This window comes from Ambystoma mexicanum, chromosome 5q (genome assembly GCF_040938575.1).
Source record: "Ambystoma mexicanum isolate Mex_15411 chromosome 5q, UKY_AmexF1_1, whole genome shotgun sequence".
Lineage (NCBI taxonomy): Eukaryota > Metazoa > Chordata > Amphibia > Caudata > Ambystomatidae > Ambystoma > Ambystoma mexicanum.
This window is the reverse complement of record NC_090933.1, coordinates 702,787,027-702,801,447: the sequence shown is the minus strand read 5'-3', so window position 1 is coordinate 702,801,447 and position 14,421 is coordinate 702,787,027.

Genomic DNA, 14,421 nt, shown 5'->3' with positions numbered 1-14,421 from the left:
ATCTCCACTAGAGACTTTTTGGGACATCGCGTCTTGCCTCTCTCCGAGTGGGCCTGGCCTCTGAACTTTATGATCTATTGTGATTCTTGCCTTCCTGCCTTGCATTTTATCCGCGAAGGATTGAACTGTGTTGATTCCATAAACTGCCTATCTTTTTCTCTCCCGTCCTAACAAATGTTCGAGTGTCATCTAGGTTGAGGTATACACCTCTGTCTGAAAATAAGTGGTACCAGTAGAACCTAGACTTGTCGAAATATTGCTAGGGGGATTGATCGTTTTTCTTCTTCGTAGAGTAATTGTGTTTGATTTGTTTGCCGTGATAGTGCCATAGTGTTTTTCATAGATGTTTTGTTATGAATAAATACCTTAATATCTTTACACTAAGCCTCGTTGCGTGTTTGCTTGTCTTGCTGTGAAGAATTGCCCTATTTTGTATACTCCACATACTGCTCAACTCTTCTTGAGGGAAGTCTGACTGCTCAGCCACAGCTACCAAGTGAATCTGTGTGGTGCAGACTGCTACCAAGTGGGTTCACCGCCAAACGCCTGTAGTCCTAAATCTTTTGCAGTGGTCCCAGAGGGAACTGCACAGGTTTCCGCCTAACAAGCAGTAAACTATTGTCCTTGGCAATTGGGGGTGAAAGGGGTAGGGTACTAGATGGAATTCGTACCATAGTGCTCTAACAAGGCTGTCTGTGACACCTGGGGGAAGATGACGGGTCACACAACGCGCAGGCAGCCCAAAAACAAAATTAAACGTGCACGCAACCCCTCGTAGACCACGTGCGTGGAAAAATGAACCCGCACTACGCTGTGGCACCCAGAAACACAAAAATAAGCGTACGTGTAATACACGCAGCCTACAATGACCTCTGAAGGGGTTTGCGACACACGGGGCAAGCACAGTTGCCAAGTACGTGCAGAACTCACCGTCTGCCTGAAAAAAGAACATGAAAAATAAGCGCGTGTGCGCGTTGGCAACACCTCCGCCAAAAGAAGAATTGTACGCTGTCTGAGGAGACAGGACAAAATGAGAAGTGAACACAGTTTGAGGAAACAGGCCCAAAAAAAGTAGAAAAATGAAAGCTGTCAGAGGTAACAGGGAGTACGAACTTGAAACGCTGTGAAGTAATCGCGTGTGAACCGACAAGAAGTACAGAATCCACCCACTCGCTCGCCACAAAAAGCACGTACAAGGAAATGGCGTCCTACACGTACCTTTTAAACTGGCCCACACTTCACTTACGCGTATACGTGCCCTTTCCTCCAATTACACGCGCTGACACTCGGACGTGCAGCTTTTCCACGTGTGCTCTGTCATCATGTGCTATGAGGGAAACACCCGCACACGTCACGTCACAGACGCGCTTACGCGCTAAGGGCCTTTGGTCCAATGAAATCGCGTACGTGCGCTAACATGCTTACGCGCTAAGGGCCTTTCCTCGAATTACACGCTGACGTGCAAGATTTTCACGTGCCAAATCACTCCGTATCAAGCTGGCCACGCGTTCACACACGGAAGACCACGCTCCTGCCCAGAAGGCTGAATTACTGCCCCCCAGAGACCCGAGCACGCTCCCACCTGCCATCTGCTGCTGCCTGATTGCCTGCTGCCCACGTGCCCTGCCATTTGCTGCCTGCACGTCAGCCAGGGGTGCTGTTGCTGTGACCACCCCTGCTGGAACCGAAGACTCCCGACTGGGATTCCATCGCTCCACAGCCCATCCCCAGGACGCAGTTGCCCACCCACTCCTGCCTCTGGGGTTGCCATGTCCAGCATTACACCATCTGGCGGCACTGGCAACCCCCAGCCAGAGAGGCAGAGGGCCACCAGCTTCACTGCCACCGAAGTTGGTGTCCTGGTGGAGCAAGTCCTGGGGCAGTATGATGCCCTCTTCGGAAGGTCGCGCGCCGACAAGGAAGGACAGACCAGGATCTGGACGGACATCGTGACTGCCAACAACGCGGAGGGGGTGGCAGTTCGCGAATTCCATCATGTCAAGAAGCGCTGGGAGGACTTCAGGTCCAGGACCCTCAACAAGGCCCGGCGCCTCTTGAAGGCAGCGGATGCTAAGGGGCGCTGGGGCCACCTGTCGGAAACCAAATGAGGGTCCTGGAACGCGTATGCCCAGCGCTCCACGTCCAGGTCCTTGAGAGGCACACCCGTCTGGAGTCGAGCGGTAAGTGTACATGTATACTGATTGGAAGCTGTGCGTGTGGTGGTGTGCCAGTAGTGTGCAGGTTGCACATGTGGTTTTGTAGGGCCATGTATGGATGTGTATGTACAGGGCCGTGAGGCTGACACATGCGAGTCCTTTCATGTGTGAGACACATGGATGGTGTATTTGTGGGTAAGCATGCAGACCAAATGCAGATGTGTGAGCACACATGTTTGAATGACTGTGTATGTCAGTTGTTAAGGTTGTGGTGTCACACATGGATGTTGGTTCCAGCTGCATGTATCTGCACTGTGTACATGTGCATGTATGTGTATCTGACAAGTGTGCAACTGTCATGCAACATGGATGCATGTGAGACTGATGTGTACAAGACTGATGGCCAGATGTGACATGGATGCCGATCTCATCACTGCGACACTTGGTGGAGGTGTACACATGCATGTAAGTGTGGTGGCGTGTGTGCATGTCTAGTGCACTCCCTGTGTCTCATGTGATGTCTGGCTCACCTTTGCCTGCTCATGCTGTTGTATGTGTATGGATGGTGCTGGCTGTTGCGATATGGCTGTGGAATGGCTCATGTGTGTGATTTGAAATGACATGTGTGTTGGGGATTGTGATGCCATGTCTGAAGTTTGACAATGACACTCGTGTGCAACTGTCATGTGTGTATGAGTCCATTGTACAGTGCCCTGATGCCTGTGTCCTATCTCTCCCTGTCTGCAGCGTTGACTGATGAAGAGGGCGGAGGGGGTGCTGTGGAGCACAGCGGCAGGGATCGCACCGCCAGCCGGAGACGCAAGGCCCGGCTCCCCTCACAGGTTGTCATCTCGTCGGGGAGTGAGGAGTCCGGTGCCGCGTCCCAGGTTGCAGCTGCCGAGGGGAGGTCCAAGAGGCGGAGGTCGGAGTTGGACTCCTCGGCAGCAGAAGGGGCAGCTGAGACCCCACAGGGCCCGACGGAGGAAGATGGCACGGAGTCATCCAGGTTGGTGGGGGGTTTGGTGGAGGAGGAGGCCGTGCAAGGGACATAGATGGGGTCTGGAGGTGGGGATTCCGTGCCATCTTCCCACCCATGTGTCACCTGGGTGCCCTGTGGAGCTGCCTCTGACCCTGCGGCCAGGCTGGCAGAGGACACATCCCTGCCAAAGTCGGGAGTCTGACGTCCAGCAGGGGTGGCCACCTCAACAACTGCACCCCAGCCGGAGGAGGATGTGCAGGTAGCAAGAGCCAGGGCACAGGCAGAGGCACAGCAGCAGCAGCAATAAGGTGGGAGCCATGATGGCTCGGGGCCTTCGTCATCGGAGGGGCAGGCATCGGCCAGAGGGCAGGAGGACCCAGGATGGGAAGTGTCTTCTTTGTGGCAGCGGTTAGGCCATGCCATAGATGCGGAGCGGCAGCGGGCAGAAGAGGCACGGCTCACGATGGTCAGGGCGGAGAACTCCATGCGGAGGGCCCTGAGGCGGGCCGAGTGCCTCGAGGCAATTCGCAGGGAGTTGGAGGAGAACATGTCGTCGTCCCTGCGAACCCTTGGGGCCATGGAAGAGGACCGCCTCTGGGACATTGAGCAGGAGTTCAATGATGCCCTGGCCCGGGACATCCAAATGTGAGCCGTCGGACTAGCCCGCTGCCCTTGTAAATAGTTAGATAGTGTTAGGTTTCCTTTGGTTTTTTCTTTATTTTGGTTGCGCTTGGACAATGCACCACGTTTCTGTATATAGTTTTTCATTAGGTAGTATTTTTGATAGGTTTCATTTCTTCAGTTGGGATCATGGAACCTGGATTGTTCATCTGTATATAGTTCACTATTGGATTCATCTCTTTTTTTTGGATTTCCCCATGGAGCAATGGTTTTCCCTTGGATTTGCTTTGTTGGACTGTGTCATGATGCCTACCCCCGGAGCACCAGGCCAGGTCCAGCACCCCCGGGAGCAGGCATCACCCCCCGGGTAAAAGCCCAGCGGCCCTTTATAGGGGCTCTTTGGACTCTGTCCTGGCGCCGTTGGCGCCAGGCTCATGTTGGACATCAGTCCTGGCGCCATAGGCGCCAGGCTCATAAGGGGAAGTGTTTGGTGCACTTACCTGAAGCAGACCATGCTGCACACTCACCTGATGCAGACCATGCTGCATGAAGAACCAAGCCAAATGAGGCTTAGGACGGACTATTTTTCTGAAGGAACTATTTTGTTACTTGGGTGGGGCTGTGGAAGAATACTCACCTGGAACTTCTTCCAAGGCTATTTAAGCCACGCCCGGACAGCCACACGTGCTTCGCGTTGTTCTGCATCCCAGCAGCTGAATGCTCACCGTGTCTGCTCCTGCACCTGGACTCCAGCCATGCCCGCCTCAAACCTGGAACACCTGTAAGGAAAGAAGAGAAGAGAAAGGTGAAAACCAAGAACTTATTCAACCTTCTTACCTGCATCCGGAATCTTCATGCCAGCATTCCTGAAGGAAGACTTCCATTTAAAAGCACCGCGTTGCTCGCTGCAGCGCCGCGCTTCACTCACCTGTTCCCGAGACGCCGCCCGGCTTCATCGCGGCTCTCAGCACCTGTCGCCACATCTCCGCACCTAGGGGAGAGAAGAAGAGACAAAAGGTGAGCAAGGGAACACAAGAGGAAAGCCGAATTTTCAGGCATATTACTTACCGGCTTGTCTTGGTGAACCATTCCACATCTCGGGTCGGCGCTGCATCTTTGGCAGGTACCGCACCCCGGCCCCTATGGGGAAAGGACAAAAGACATTACTGGGGAATTATAAAGACATTTAGAGGGGTCGCCCTCTTCACTAACTCACCTTTACCACCGGCAATTTAACCCCTCAACGCATCGCCTTTGTTCTGCACCTAAAATAAAGGACAGATCACAGGTTAGGAAAAACAACATAAAAGGAGGCTCACACTTGAACTTTTGCATCTTCATACTTACGGCGTATCGCTCAGAAAAGTCAAGTGGATTTGCCAGCGCCATTCTGAAAACCAGTGAAGTAACTGGACGAACGCGCGCCCCTGCACCAGAAGCAGGATGGAGAGTTCATCCTTCCAAACTATAAGGTGAGCTTAAACCGGAGGTTTTGGAGGAAGTCAGAGAAGAACGAAGGGGGGAGCAAGCACACTATTCAGCAGACAGTTAATCCCCTTTCTCATCTGCAGAAGGATATTCCTACGGGCCAGACAAGCAAGATTTGGGGGTCCTGTTCAATCGGTGGTCTGAATTCTGCGCATCACGCTTGAAGAGGCCACAGCAACCCAGACCAGACCAGCGCCTCCGTGGGAGCCAGGTGAGCGTTACAGACTGTGACTTTGGAAACGTTTCCTTTGGATTATGATTTCTTGTTTTTCATTATTTTACGGACATGCAGCTTTTATTTTTTATTCCCATTGTTGTTTGTTTGATTTTAATTCCATTCATGTTGCATTTAATACATTTTTTTCTTCATACTTCGATGTGTGGTATTATCTCATTGGTTTCATGCATGTCATGATATGGGTTTTCACATTCACTTGCAACCACTGTGTGTGTGTGACGGACATGTGTTCATTTACATACTTGCCATTGGGGTTGTATCATGTAATTGCCTTTTCTATGTGGGTGAATGCAATACTTGGTTGGGTCTTTGGGCTGGGGAGGCTGGCCATAATGGCCATGAATGAGGATCTTCATGACCTGGGGGCAGGGGGACATGAGTGGGGGCCTGCTGGCAGGTGCCCTGCACTGCTGGGGGGTGGGAGTGCAAGGGGACATGAGTGGGACATGAGTGGGGGCCTGCTGGAAGGTGCCCTGCACTGCTGGGAGGTGGGGGTGCAAGGGGACATGAGTGGGACATGAGTGGGGGCCTGTTGGCAGGTGCCCCTCAGTGCTGAGGGGTGGGGGTGCTGGGGGACATGAGTGGGACATGAGTGGGGGCCTGCTGGCAGGTGCCCTGCACTGCTGGAGGGTGTGGGTGCAAGGGGACATGAGTGGGACATGAGTGGGGGCCTGCTGGCAGGTGCCCTGCACTGCTGGGGGGTGGGGGTGCAAGGGGACATGAGTGGGACATGAGTGGGGGCCTGTTGGCAGGTGCCCCTCAGTGCTCGGGGGTGGGGGTGCTGGGGGACATGAGTGGGGGCCTGCTGGCAGGTGACCCTCAGTGCTGGGGGGTGGAGGTGGAAGGGAACATGAGTGGGACATGGGTGGGGCCTGCTGGCAGGTGCCCTGCACTGCTGGGGGGGGGTGGGGGTGCAAGGGGACATGAGTGGGACATGAGTGGGACATGAGTGGGGGCCTGCTGGCAGGTACCCCTGACTGCTGGGGGGTGGGGGTGCAAGGGGACATGAGTGGGGGCCTGCTGGCAGGTGCCCTGCACTGCTGGGGGGTGAGGGTGCAAGGGGACATGAGTGGGACATGAGTAGGGGCCTTCTGGCAGGTGCCCTGCACTGCTAGGGGGTGGGGGTGCAAGGGGACATGATTGGGACATGAGTGGGGGCCTGCTGGCAGGTGCCCCTGACTGCTGGGGGGTGGGGGTGCAAGAAGACATGAGTGGTGGCCTGCTGGCAGGTGCCCTGCACTGCTGGGGGTGGGGGTGCAAGGGGACATGAGTGGGACATGAGTGGGGCCCTGCTGGCAGGTGCCCTGCACTGCTGGCGGGTGGGGGTGCAAGGGGACATGAGTGGGACATGAGTGGGGGCCTGCTGGCAGGTGCCCCTCAGTGCTGGGGGGTGGGTGTGCTGGGGGACATAAGTGGGGGCCTGCTGGCAGGTGCCCCTCAGTGCTGGGGGGTGGGGGTGCAAGGGGACATGAGTGGGGGCCTGCTGGCAGGTGCCCTGCACTGCTAGGGGGTGGGGGTGAAAGGGGACATGAGTGGGACATGTGTGGGGGCCTGCTGGCAGGTGCCCCTGACTGCTGGGGGGTGGGGGTGCAAGGGGACATGAGTGGGGGCCTGCTGGCAGGTGCCCTGCACTGCTGGGGGGGTGAGGGTGAAAGGGGACATGAGTGGGACATGTGTGGGGGCCTGCTGGCAGGTGCCCCTGACTGCTGGGGGTGGGGGTGCAAGGGGACATGAGTGGGAGCCTGCTGGCAGGTGCCCTGCACTGCTGGGGGGCGGGGGTCCAAGGGGGTAATGCGTTGGTGATCACTAGTGCAAGGTGACATGTGGCTTGGCTGGGGGGCATGCCCATGGTGGATGGGCTGCCTGCGGTACATGACCAGGGGTGCAGGGTAGTCCCCTGTGGTGTGGGCTGCCTGCAGGGGCCGTGGAGGGTGTAGAGGGAACACCTGGGAGGACCCACATTGCCAATTCACGTGTAGGACTCCCCTGCACCCCCGAAATACATGTACCCCACTCGCACAGGGCCTATCGCGTGTAAAACTTCCCGCGAACCCCAGAAATACAGGTACCCCACTCGCACAGGGCCTATCGCGTGTGAAACTTCCCGCGAACCCCAGAAATACACGTACCCTGCTGGAATCGCATGTGAAACTTCCCACGCACCCCAGAAATACACGTACCCCACTCGCACAGGGCCTATCGCGTGTGAAAGTTTCTCCGCACCCCAGAAATACACGTACCCTGCTGAAATCGCGTGTGAAACTTCCCGCGCACACCAGCTATACACGTACCCCACTCGCACAGGGCCTATCGCGTGTGAAACTTCCCGCGAACCCCAGAAATACACGTACCCTGCTGGAATCGCATGTGAAACCTCCCGCGAAGCCCAGAAATACACGTACCCTGCTGAAATCGCATGTGTAACTTCCCGGGCACCCCAGAAATACATGTTCCCCTCTTGCCGCGTGCTGTGTGGCAGCCCTGTATACTGGTCGAGGGTTAGCGCAGCGCTTTGTGCTGGATTGGGGATTTTGATGGCTTTTCCTTGCGCGAGGGCGTTCTTGGGGGCGTAACTGGCGCTGCTGCAGGGTCACTGCGTCAATGTGCGCCACGGCTGGTTTTGGTAGCTAAAATCCATGAATACGCTGTGCGCGGAAATGGATATTAGCGCACGCGGCTGGTGCAGGGATTCGCAAGCGCACACTGTGCGCCAGCCGCGTGCACCACTTTTGTGCGAAATTCTATGAATTACCCTGTTAGAATGTTGTGCTATGGTCACCCTTGGAGGTGGCTGTTCCACATACCATAGTGTTACTATTATTAAAGATAAAAACACAGCATGTGTCAGTATCAAGAGCTAGAAAATATGAAATGTTTTTATTGAACTTGTCAAATGTCACTTTAACTAGATGCTCTGTTTTGAATCCAGCGCCCCTGTTGCCTAACCCGCAGAAGGGAGAGCCACACGAGTCCACCGCTCATGACTGAGTGCCGGTGACTGACTGTCTGGTGATGCCCATACAGATCTTTCTGATGTGCCACTGCCCGATCCAGACCTCAAATATATTGTGGATGGGTTGTGTAGAGACGAAAATGGGCAGCTGATAGCGGGGTATGGAGTATGTGGCCCCACAGAGGTAGTAGAGAGTGGAAGAAATGCCCCAGGTGACGTCAGTACAGATGCAAAACTGGTTGCCCTCAGCAGGGCTTTCAGATTGGCCGCTCAGAAGTCTGAAAATAGTTACACAGATACACGCTACACATTTGCCGTAGCCCATTACTTTAGCTAGCTCTGGAAGCAAAGAATCTACATGACCTCAACCAGCACACCAATAAATAATATTTGAAAAAAAGCCCTTTTGTATGCAATATTGATGCCTGGATGGATTGAGATTGTCAAATGGGCCGGCCATCCGGCCTTGGATGACATTCTTAACTGTGGTAATGATTTTGCTGATTGAACCACCAAATTGGCGGCTAAACTAGAGGAAAGGGTTGCATATGTTCTGCCAGTTAAAGCGGTGCAGGAAGCGACTCCATATAAAATGCTGAAAGACACTGCGTATATGCAGGAGAATGCCCCTTCTAATGAAAAGGATAATTTGATTTAAAAGGGTTGCAGGTTGCACGAGGACTACATGTGGCAAAAAGAGCAGGATGTATCATGGGCAGGCACATGTAGGAAGATATGGAATGACTATGTTAGTGGGACCTTCGTGATTTGTCCCTGAGTTCACCACTATGACCCAAGAATACTGTCAGAGGTGTGTTATCTGCCTGCAGAATAATGCAGGGGAAAGTGTTCCCATCAGATAAGGCCAGATCCATCAGATAAGGGCCACACCCTCCCCCTTATGGCTCATTTGTAGAGTTGCAGATTGATTTTCCTCAATTGCCCATCGTATAATCAATGGCAGTACCTACTTATGGTGGTGGATGTGTTCTCTGGGTGGGTGGAAGCCTACACCTGTAAGAAAGCAGATGCAGTAACTGTTTCAGAAATATTTGTGAGTTTATACCAAGATTGTGAATACCTGTGTGCATTAACTGTGATCAGGGAATGCATTTTGCTAATAACATCATCAAAACACAGTTGTCCATATTGAAAATCCAACATAGTTTGCATTGCCCTCATCATCTCCATTCGGCAGGGGCTGTAGAGAGACAAAATGGGGTTTTGAAGAATAAATTGACCAAAGTATGTCAGAAGACGGGCCTAAAGTGGCCAGAAGCCCTGCCCCTAGTATTATTTAGCATGAGAAGTACCCCAAATACGAAAACTGGGTTGATTCTGCATGAAGTACTTTACGGATGACCCATGAGACTGCCTGTATCTCCACCTGCGAAAAGATCTGTAGTTGTCAGATGACTGCTTATTGGAATATGTCAAGACAGCTGCTCTGCCACGGGAACAAGACACTTCAGGTCATTTGTTTCAGCCCGGTGATAATATCCTGATAAAGGTTCATCAAATAAAGACTGCCTTAGCACCCAGGTGGAAGAGGCCGTATCTGTTTTTACTCACTTCTAATTAAGCTTTAACAGTTCAGGGGCAACCAACAAGGGTGTCCGTTAGTCACTGCAAATAGGCAATAATATCTGCAGTGTAGTTTATGTTACCCTTTTGACTTGTTTATCTGTGCTGGCTTACACTAATGTAGTTATGGGAGAACATGACTCTATTGTGCAGACTATTTTAACCATGAAGAATTTGACTAACAGTGTGTCATTTGGGGATTTCATTGCTTGCCTGTGATATGGGAAGCAGTGGATAGTGCACTGGCAAGGGGCAACCTGTGATCAGAATGGAGACTGGGAATGTGGGGTGGACCTTTGATTGGGATTTATACCGCAGCCAGCCGAATGTCCAGTGGGTGTAGTTTCATATCCCTGTGAGGCTCTACCAAATTGGATGAGTGATGAGGACTACTTGAACGCCTTAAATTACGAATTGTACACAGTGACCCCCCACCTAACCTTAGAAATAGAGGTATGAGTGCTACTAGTAACATACCTACTACTACTACTACTACTACTATTGAAACGCTGACTGTTTTATACTCAGAGCGTTCCTGTGCCTCTGATTTGATATATAATTGCCATTCTGTCCTTTTTACTAGGAGGAGGAATAGGATGGTCTCCAAAAACATTTATTGGTACAAGCAATGGACAGGAACCATGATAGTGGCAGCCCAAAGAGAACTGGGTGGCAATGGAAGTGTGGTACCAGACCTGATAAATTTGCCCATGGCTATGCACCTTGTGGTGGTGCCAGGATATTGTGAATTAGAGGACCTCAGTGTTGTAGTAGGTAGAGAAAAGGAATGACCTATACGATTAGATAGCTGTTGCTGACTATTGTGCAAAGGAAAAACAGGTGAATTTGGATAAGACTGGACGAGTACAGAGATATAGTTGGATTGGTTGCGCAGGAGGGGGGCCTGTGAATGCAGATGGCCCCTCACGGGTGGGGATTGTATTGTGACAATGTCATAAAGACCTTTCATAATGTGTGTTTTCAATATGTGGTTAAATGATGATATGGGGAGTCGGGATGAATATCTGAAACCTGAATTGTCACTCTGTAACGCTCACCTGATTCTCGCAGAGGCGCCGGTCTTGACTGGGCGACTACCGTATCTTCAAAGGTGATGTGTAGCACCCGGTTGGCTCTTTGGGCTGGACCTCTGTGCACTGTATGCCTGACGTGTAGAGTAAGATGTCTGCAGATAGAAAATATGGGGTTAATGAACTGGGGTTATTGGGGTGTCCCTATCTCTTTCCTCTTCTCCTCTCCTGTAGACCCCCAAAGGTTAACGCTCTCACCTTAGGTAAGTGAATGCCGAGCTCTCCATCTGCCTCGGGGCAGGGTGCTGTAGCCAGTTTCTGCACTGGATAGGTAGCGCAGGCCTCTTGACTTCAGAGGACTGCTGTCCGTCGTTTACTGCACGAACGGTAAGTTTCGAGTCATTCAAATGTCTTTTTAAAGTCTTTAGTAATGATGTCTCTTGTTTTGCAGGGTTCCGGCGATGGCGGATGACGGGCTGAAGTGAGTTGAAGATGGAGCCCGTGTGATGAATAGAAGCGCCTGGAAGCACGTGAGTAAGCGCTTGTTGCCTGCTTCACGATGCGCTCTAACTGTCTTTTTATTTTGCAGGTACGAGTCCGGAGCGGCTGCAGGGTGCCGGAATACCCACTGGATTAGATGTGGAAAGGAGTAATGGCACGTGAGTATTAAAGTTCCCCAATGTCTTTAAACGCACCTTGTTTTGTCTTTCAGATGCGGATGCAGCGCCGAAGGCCTCCGGAGCGTGCGAAGAGTTGGTAGGCTTTTGTCTTTCAGATGCCGGAATGCAGTATGAAGACCTCCGGAGCGCACGAAGAGTAGGTAAGCCTTTGCCTTTCAGATGCCGGAATGCAGTGTGAAGACCTCCGGAGCGCACGAAGAGTAGGTAAGCCTTTGCCTTTCAGATGCCGGAATGCTAACCTGTTCTTTCTTGTCTTTATAGGTGTTGCTGAAGACTGGATTCAGGATGGTAAGCCTTTTTCCTTAGGCCCAGGACTGGATGCAGAAGACACGATGAGCATCCTGCTGCAGAGGGTGCAGAATAACGCAAAGCAAGATTCATCCACCGGGTGTGGTTTAAATAGCCTCCTGTAGTGCTTAGGTGTCTCCTTCCACAGCCATGCCTAAGTAAGAAAAGAGTTCCTGGTAAGAAAAGAGTTCCTGCCTTCCAGAAGAGTTCCAGTGTTCTAATTCTAGGGAGTGGCTCCAGCCCCACCCAACAGGAAAAGTAGTTCCAAACAGAAGAGGATCAGAGGCTCAACTGGCAGGCAAGTAAGCAGCATGGTCTGCTGCAGGTAAGTCCACCCAAGCATTATGAGCCCGGCGCTTCCAGCGCTGGGACTGGGCATATTTATGAGCCTGGTGCCACTGGCGCCAGGACTGGGTCCAAAAGGTCCCAATTGGGACTGGTTGGCACTCGGAACCTGGGTTATGGATCTGCTTCCAAGGGAGTTGGGAAAACCCTGACCTTTTGGAAGCAGAGATCATGACAGTACCCCCCCTCAAGGCCCCTCCCAAACCGGGCTTCTCCGGGGGTTTTGGTTTGTCAGGAAATGTTCGGTGAAATCTTTTGATTAGGCGAGGAGCGTGGACATATTCAGCAGGTTCCCAGGATCTCTCTTGGGGGCCGTAGCCTTTCCAGTCAATTAGGTAGAATAGTTTAGATTTGGAGATCTTGGAGTCCAGAATGCTTTTGACTTCAAACTCGAGTTCTCCATCCACTAGGATAGGTTTTGGAGATTTGGTTAGTCGGGTTTGAGGTTGCACGGGTTTTAATAGGGAGACGTGGAAGACCGGATGTATCTTCATGTGCGGGGGCAAGTCCAACTTGACTGCTACTGGGTTTACTATGGTAGTGATGGAATAGGGACCAAGGTATCTTGGGTTGAATGTGCGTGGCCCTTTTAGAGATAGATATTTGGTGGATAACCAGACTTGATCCCCTACTTGATAGTGAGGGGCTTTCTTCCGATGTTGATCTGCTCCTTTCTTGTATTGTTCTTTAGCCCTTTGAAGGTGAGAAACAGCTTCCTTAAAGGCTTGGGTGATTGTAGAATGCAGGTAGTCTACTGCTGGTGTTTCAAGATCTTGGAGGGGATCCAACTCCGAGGTTCGAGGGTGACTGCCGTACAAAAGAAAAAACGGGGTTTTCCCAGTTCCCGAATGGACAGAGTTATTGTAGGCATACTCGGCTATCCAAAGGATATCTTTCCAAGTTTTTTCAGTTTGTTGCAGCATGCAGCGTAAATACTGTTCCAGAGTTTGATTGGTCCTCTCGGTTTTTCCGTCGGTCTGAGGGTGGTGACTGGTCGATAGTCTCACATCAATTTGAGCCGACCGACAGCAACTTCGCCAAAAATGAGAAATAAATTGACTACCTCGATCCGAAATTAGAACCGAAGGAAAACCGTGCAGTCGGACGATGTTTTCGAGAAATTCTCAGGCCAGAGTTGCTGCTGTTGGCAAGCCTTTGAGTGGAATGAAATGCGCCATCTTGGAGAATAAGTCCACGATTACTAGAATCGTATTGTATCCGGAGCATGGAGGTAGATCGGTGATGAAGTCCATAGAAAGCGTATGCCAAGGGCGAGGTGGGATGTCAATAGGGCGTAAGAGGCCTGCTGGTCTTTCCTTTTGACTCTTGTTTTGGGCGCATACTCCACAGGACATTATAAAGTCTCTGATATCTTTTTTCCAAGACGGCCACCAGAAGTAGCGCTTGATCTTTTCTGAGGTCTTGGCTGTACCGGGATGACCTTCTATTAAAGAGTCGTGATAACAAGAGATTACTTTTTTCTGTAAATCTGTGCTGGGTAGGTATAATCGTTCTTGGAAATACAATAAGTTGTCCTTTGCTGCAAAGTCCTTTCCCTGCAGATGCCAATTCTGTATATCTGCTGGAGTTACAAGTTGCCTGGCTTTATCCTTAACTTCCTCTATGGATTCTGTGGCGATTACACCCAGAATTCTTTGTTCGGGAATGATTGGTACAGGTTTAGGGTTGATCAAGTGTTCTTCCACTCCCATCCGAGAAAGGGCATCGGCTTTACCGTTCTTTGTACCAGGTCGATAGGTAATTATGAAGTCAAACTCGACAAAGAATAATGCCCAACGGAGTTGTCTAGAGGATTGGGCTTTTGCGGTTTTCAAATATTGCAGGTTTCGGTGATCCGTAATCACAGTAACGGTGTGTCGGGCCCCCAGCAGATAATGCCGCCAAGCCTTAAAGGCAGACTTGATAGCCAGAAGTTCCTTGTCAGTAATCGTGTAATTGACTTCAGGAGGCGAGAATTTGCGGGACCAAAATGCCACGGGATGCAACTGATTGGTTACCGGGTCCTTTTGTGATAGAACTGCCCCCATGGCAAGGCTT